Below are 8,377 nucleotides of genomic sequence, written 5' to 3' on the forward strand. Positions count from 1 at the left end.
CTTATAGACCGGCTTCGTGAATAAGTCCTACTAATGGTAAGACGAATTGCTCTTATACATATATATATATATATATATATATATATATATATATATATATATATATATATATATATATATATATTATTAACATATAATATTATAAAGTATAAGGGTTGAATTTTATCTTTTAAAATTCTAAGGGCTTAACTTGGAATTAAAGTATTCATTAGAGAAAACTTTTCAAATTCAAAAACTTGAGGGCAAGTTTTCAAACTATTCAAAACTCTTGGATTTTCATAACTTATGAGTTTAATGGTTCATTAAAATGAAAACTCTTCATTTTTTTATGTAACCACTTATTCTTTAATAACACTTTTAAAGAAGTGACTCTTAAATATCGATAACTTGAGGACAAGTTATGGAGTCATAATACTATTTAATGAAAAAAACTCTTCATTTTTTTTATGTAACCCATGGCACTTTTATGAGTTTTAAGATTCATAAATGTGACATTTTATGTAACTTGAGGACAAGTTACAAAAACACATTTTATGAACTACCTCTTGATTAATTAGGATTGAAAACAACTAAATACACAAATTTTTTTCAATAATCTAAAGTAACCCATAAATCAAGGAAACATAAAACTTTTCGTAATCCATAACTTATGGAGTTAAATGCTTATTTTATGATGAAACTTTTCATGTTCCATAACTTAAGAATAAGTTATGAAATTCTTTAAAACATTAACACCAAATTTTGTAACTCCATAAAAACTTTAAATAAATTTTTTTTAAACCTTTTCATATCCATAAATTATGGAGGTTTCAAAACACATAAGATCACAACTTTTAAAAAAACTTCTTAAAACATTTAGATCAAACTTTTAAAACTAATAAAATAATCATATAATTTTATTTTTTTTCTAAATTTGACCTAATTCAACTTATATAGCAAATGATTCAAATTTTACAAATAATCATTTTTTCACAAAACAAGTAATTATCTTAAAATTTGACAAATTTCATGTTTTTTTTTCCTTTTTTCTTTTTTTTCCAACTTTGAAAATTAAACATTTGCATGAATATAACAGAAAACAACCCATGGCTCTGATACCACAGTTGGGTTTTAGTATACTACAACATCCTATAGTGCACATACAACCCCAAATACCTTGGATCTATGTTTTGTCTATTATACATGCAAATATGAAGTTTCCAAGATCTTACCCTATACTAGCATACAAATATCATATACTTGGGTAATAAAATAAATAGAATACATACCTTGTTGTTGTTGCTTGACTCCATAAAGCCTGAGAGCCTAGTGCCCCAAGTGTGACACCTCCAATGGTTCACACAACATCATGAACAATTGGAATAACCATGAAAAGAATACACTCCAAGCTCAAATTGACTAGCCCTCATATGTGTATTACTTGTGTCAATTTCTTGAGCTAAAGGGGTCCTTATATAGTGTGCACATTAGGGTTACACCATGTAACCCATGACTTTACCTATTCCTTATGCTCCATGGGTTTTAACCTCCATGGAGTATCCATGGACCACCACATGGGTTAAACCCAACATAAGGAATCTTGGATCATAAGCCCACATATATAAGAATGAATGATTTACACAATCAATCCCCATATATTTAATTAGTCTCTTTTGATCAATAAATTAAGTCCAAATTTATTCTTGATCAATACTAATTAAATAAGATAATTTTATATTAATATATTAGAACTTATAATATATTAATATGTCGAAAATGTCCTCTTCTCACAAATGGTCTATCCAAATGTCCCGATGCCATGCAACCCAAATGGACCATGCCGATTCGGGTCAAGTCTTACCAATTATAGTTATGGACATAGACACTAATCCAACATATATCTCTAGCATGGCTAATACATTGGGAAGACTTAATTGAGCTCGGCCGATTACGTGCTTTGTAGTCCTCAGTTTGAGTTTTGACACACCCAAGAGTGTGTCCAAATCCCTCAAACCAAGGCTCTGGTACCAACTTGTAACAACCCTAAAATTCATATAAAAGATCAGAGTATCTAAAAAAATAAGTGCGGAAATACTGGAGAGTGCATGTTGCGCCATGAAGCCATGCCTTTGCCCTTAGAACTAGAAGCACCTAAAACACCCAACAAAACTGTAAGCACATGCTTAGTGAGTTTCCCAAAATACACAAATTTTCCATGGACTCCCTCCATGGTCTTCAACTAGATATCATGTGCTACCCCCATGGTTTTATATCTAAGGGCCATGGGCTCCCCCTCATGGTCCTACCAAGTGCCATGTGCTCCTCCCATGTCTTCACATAAGTCAATACATACCAAATAACAAAACCATTGCATATTCAACTATCGAAATCTCATATCAAGTAATGGGTCGACATTGGTGTCTTCGACCCATTGGTATAGTGAGAAGACTCACCTCAGTCTGCTGAAAACAATAGCTACTCGACTACCAACCTAAAATCTCGCACTGAACAAATATACAAATAACCCTAATTAGAATCATAACTCAACCTAGTCAAAAGAGCCGAAAATCCTAAGTCCAAGTCCCTCCATGATAGCCCGAAAGTATTTCCTTCACTATGGGCCTAGAATCAAAGTCTAAAACTATAATGGGCCACATGGCCCAGTAAGGCCCAAACATGACATCAATAGACCAAAATAATTCCCGTGACCTAACTACTCCAATCAGTCTAGGCCCAAGATTAAGTGGAGCTCAATTGGCCCAAAGCCCAGTAAAAGCCCAACATCTCCAGTAGAGAGTACGTCCAACGTAACTCAGAAGTACATTTAGTGTGCTAAGTTCCTTGGTTGTACGCGCAGTGTACAGGTCGTTATGCCCAATGTCCAAACGGGTAAAGCACATCATCCATTAAGTGCTTAATACACAAAGTCTTCACATTCCTAAACCAGATCTAGGTCGTTTCTAAGGTCCTAGGGCATAAAGTTGGCAACTTTATGCCCTTGCATGGCTTGAGAGAACCCGATAACTTATTTAATTCATTAAGACTCATTTTAAGCTCATGCAAGAAGTCACCAAAAACCATCAAGCTATCATTTTTATGCTTCAAATCAGACAAGGGGAAATTGATCTAACACTCCTAGCCTCTAGAGTTGTCCAAAATCACAAGAGAAAATTCATGGACCAAGAAAGGCCTCAAAACCAAACACTAACTTAACTAATCATAAACAAGAGCAAGGTATGATCTTTTTACCTCTACAAGCTTCCCAAGGTGCTCCAAAGGCAAGATCCAAAAACTTTTCCCACAATCAAGGCTTGCTTCCACTTCCTTCTCCTCGCTAGATCACCAAAAAGAAGGACTTTGAGGCACTTACAAGCTCAAGAGACACACACAAAGGTTTTAGGGTATTAGGCACATTTGAAAGTGATGGAGGCTGATTAGGGCAAGGGCCAAATGACATAAGAAAGTTTAAATAAGTCACAAGTCCGAATATTTGGGTTTTTGACCGCGGCCTTGTATGTCGCGCGTACAAGCTTGTACGCCCAGTATACGAGCTTAAGTCACTCGATGCATCCATTTGCGTACACCTAGCGTACAAAGGGTCCTCAAATCTATACATAAAATGCTTCAAGGGGGTTAAATAGAATACCTGGATTTTTTAATGTTACAACATTCCTAATTTATTACTTCATGTGGCATCATTGTGCTTAAAAATATGATGGGACATTATTTAGATTTCTTTTATTTTAGGATAAAAAAAATTAAAGGTAGAAGATGGAATGACGTTTCTTCCAACCGGGTATAAAAGAATGGGGTTTTAACTTTTAGAACTGTCAACCATTTCCCCAAGTGTAGGAATGAAAGTCCCAGGAAGGTGGTGTGGGGCTTGATGAATAGGTTTATCATGTTTCGTCAATACTTGTTATCTTATCTAAATTTAAAAGGAGGTGACTTGACTTTTATATCCCTCATTTTAAATGAAGATATGAAATCATAATGGGGGTATACAAGTCAAAACAAAATGATAATTTTAGTGGATTGTTGAAAAAGGTAAGAGGAATATCACCTACATAGTGAAAATACATAATTGCCCTTTTTTTCTTATATTCTTCATATTTAAGGGTATTTAGGTCTTCTACATTTTCTATCTTTCGTTTAATGCTTATCTGACACCGAAGCATGTTTGAAGGATGTTTGTGTTCCATTAAAGTGAAAAGACAAATTCAGGCTTTTTACCATTTTTGTTTTGACTTGCCACATTAATCGAAATAATACTTATAAAAAGACAACCATTATGAGTATATTTAGAGAATTTCACAACCATTCTCCATATATTAATAGAAATAATACTTAAATTTTCATTGATTAATTAAATAAAAAATCAAACATGTGTATTCAGATGATTAGAAAAGTAAACAAAAATAAATTGGCAAACGATATTCACAATTATAAACAACTTCATCTTCACTCTAAGCCATCCTTTTGATTCATCCTTCTCCATTTCCTTCTTTTGAACAGTTTACTTGAAACCCTTCAACTAAGAGTCACATTATGTGACCACCCGAAACTTTCATCCTATGTAATTGGTCCGCTTATTGTCTTTAAATCTTGAATTCTTCATCCTTTGTAAATCTTGTGGTTCCAAATGCGTGTTTTGGACATAATATAGTCTAGTTAAACACACCAAAAGAGGTGTGTGTGGCCACACTTTTGTGTGTACGACCCCACACCCATGTGTGCAGCCGCACACCCAACCGCACACCCTCTAGCTTCACACCCAAACATATATATAGTTGGATACCTTCTTCATTCATTCATTTGGATGTTCCTTACTCTCTCTCTACTTCCTCTCTCTAAAATCTTCAACCAAGAACACCTTGAAGGCCTCATATTTGTGATCTAGTTCATCTTCAATCTTATTAGTGGTAAACACTTAAATCCCAAGCTTTAAAACTCATCATGTTCATCATATTCATAGTCCCTTGAAGGTGTACGGCCGCAAACCTTCATGAGGGGGGGGGGCAGCACACATTCAAATCTCCTTAGTGTGAAGAGCAAACACTTCATTTGGACTCACAAGAGGAGTGTACGGCCGCACACACCTGTGTACAGCCGCACACACACTCTGAACGGCCGCACACACTTGTGTGCAGCCTTACACACCCTTCTGGCCGCACACCTCAGCCGCACACTCAATTTCAAGGCCATGCACTGACTCAAATGCCCACTTTTAGCCCTAAAGTTGCATGAATCATTAAGTATGGATCATGAGACACTTGTACTCAATTTCAAGGCCATGCACTCACTCAATTTCAAGGCCATCATGTTTAAGCACGAAACACCCTAGTTTTAACCCAATTATGTGTCATCACATGATTTATAGGGACCATTGGCATTCAGGGCATCCGTTGACACTCAAACCCTACGATAAACAGTGAGTTCATACCCCTTTAATGAACCTTTCAAATGTTTTTAATGTTTTAGGGGGGGGGGGGATACAAGTCAAATATACATGTTTATGAAAATTAATCACATGTGATTCACTATCCGTAACTCAAATCACATGTGATTTATCACTATGCCTTATAAAAGAACTTTGCGTTTTCAAAACTATTTTGGATAAATAAACTATTTTCTAAATGTTCCCTTTTGACAAGATTTCCATTAAATATATTTTCTTATAAAATGTAACCACACTAATATATTTATATAAGTAAGACTTGAAGGACTTAGGACCGATAGCTCGCCTTATTTCCCGTTCTTGTTTGATACGGGCCTTTTCATCTTAATCGATGTCTACACTACTTAATTGCCAAGAATTACACACACTAAGTTAACTATACTGGGTAGAGTTAAGGCCACTACTACTCGTTACTGCCACTATTTTACATACTATAATACCACTATCCCGAGATGACACACTAGTAAGAGAACTCACTACGAGCTATACAAAAGATTACTACACTACGACTCACTAATAAGAGAACTCACTATGAACTATACTAAAGACTACTACACTATAATACAAGAGAAAGCACTAATCAGGGGATAACACACTAACCCACTACGAGATACGCTATTCGCTACATACTATTCCCAGAGTTTTCCGACAGGAAGACGATGCTACATGTATAGATCTATACGGGGCAGACACTATTCCATCCCGTCTGTTAACCTCAGTCCGAGCCGTGCAGGCCTAGGGATGCCGCTACTTCTCTACACTATGCATGACCGGGTAGGTCATGGGGTACTCTATTACTCACACCATCAGTAGCATACAAGGAATACACTATGTTCACACTAAAATACTAACACTAAAGAATAAGTTAAAATTCCCGAAGTAAATAAGTATCTATTTCTTATGGGAGTTTTCCCCACCCTCACCGATATCAGGCCTAACTTTTCTTATTACACTACCTATTGGAGACTCACTAATATACCTTTACAACAAATGGTTTTAAATGAAGATAAGTACATAAAGGCTTTCACTTACAAGGTATTTTCTGGAAAATATAGGATTTTCTAGAGTTTTCTACTACTTACGAATGTAAATTGCAGCTTTTCACCCTATCTGCACTAATACATTTTATACTAAAATTTACACTAAACTCTTATGAACTCACCAGCTTTATGCTGATACTCGTTTTCAAAATAACTTGTATCCTCAGGTCAAAGATAGACATGTACAGGTGCAACATTTTGGAGAAGGTGGAGCATACAAGATCCATCTCTTATTTTTGTATACTTTTGGTGTTTGTTGAACTTTACAGAACACACTTGTAATTAAACTCACTATGTGAATGAAATGGTTGCATGTTTCTTGTTTTTACTATTATACAATTGTGATGATACTGTACATGACGTCCTCCACCCCGAAACGTATTTCCGCCATTACCGGTTTTGGGGTGTGACAGATTGGTATCAGAGCATTGTTTATAGTGAATCAAGTATATCAACCTATAAAAGATATACGAACTATAAACACTTCGGGACTAAAACACTATGACCAACAATATATATTGTTAAATATCTAAAAGATTTAACTAAGTATATATATACACACATCTCTATAAAACACAGGAGCCAGTATCACCCTAGAACAAAACAAAAGTATTAAGATTGTTGGATAGCACAATTTGGCTTAGAGACATATAGTCACATTTGGGGGGATGTAGCCTGATCAACTACATTTTCCTGAGAATGACTAGCATGTGCCTAAGCTTGGTTGTGATGTTGCAACAAGTCTAAAACTCACCAACACTACCACAATATCACTAGCATGAGAATACTATATGAGTATTCTGTATCTCTAAAACATACATATAGGGTCGTTACTAGTGGAACAATGGTTGCTAAATGGATACTTTCCGGTTACCTATGATTAGGGCGTTATAGACTTAGAATTCGTGATCTTTGCTTTACTTCCTGTTCCTTGTTTGGTTGTGGATTTAGAGTTTGGGTCACTTATTCGACAGACTATCCTGCCCCGATCACATGTAATTAGTATGCATTATGCAAGTATTGGTCCAACTTGTGAAGATCATCTTAAAAGTAATTTAGGTTAGTACGTCTATTAATCTTCTTTTCCCCTTTCTCGCATAGATAGCATGGCCGGCTTCCACCATCCCGGTGATCCGTACTATCCAATCCAGGGCAATGAAGGATGGCTCGATGAGGAGTCAGACGGTGATCACCCGATCCCTCTGAATGATCATCATGCTGAAGGCTTCTCGGATAGCTCCAAATCCGAACCAGAACTTAACAACCAACCTCCTGAAGCTCCAAACCCCAACCCCTGTCCAGCATTTCAGGGTCCCACTCCTATGTGGGCCATATCCTTGCACTGATGGAGCGAGGAGCAGGTCCAGCCTTTACCCTACAATGGAGACCGAAGCTTCTACAACCTAAGCGGCGGAGGATCAACGGATCGGGTTATGCCCATCATGGTCCGAAGGATTGCCAGGAATGTCGAGCAGGGTCAAGCAGCCATAGGTCGAGTTGTAGAAGTGGATGCCAATTCAAATCTCAACACGGTTCGCATCCGCCAACTCGAAGGAGCCATGGACAGGGTAAGGAGGACCAACGAGGCTCTGCAGCATTAGTTGGCTGCATCCCGAGCCGAAGTTAGGGAACTCCGAGCACGCCAAAGGACTCATGAACAACACCTTCAAGAAGTTATGCGTCAGATAGCGGATCTGAGGGTTCGCCCAACAAGTAACCTGTGCCAGTAGAAGACGTCTAGTACCTCACTCTTTTGTTTAAAGGACTAGCTTTCCCTCTCTATGTCCGTAGATCATTTTTCTGTAAACATTCCTAGCTCTAAAAAGTACCCTAACTAGACCTCTAAACTGCCAACATTTTTCCCTATGGTTTGATGTAAGACCTTCTGTTAGGTCAATTT

The sequence above is a fragment of the Lactuca sativa genome, chromosome 3 (assembly GCF_002870075.4).
Source record: "Lactuca sativa cultivar Salinas chromosome 3, Lsat_Salinas_v11, whole genome shotgun sequence".
NCBI classification, from domain to species: Eukaryota; Viridiplantae; Streptophyta; class Magnoliopsida; order Asterales; family Asteraceae; genus Lactuca; species Lactuca sativa.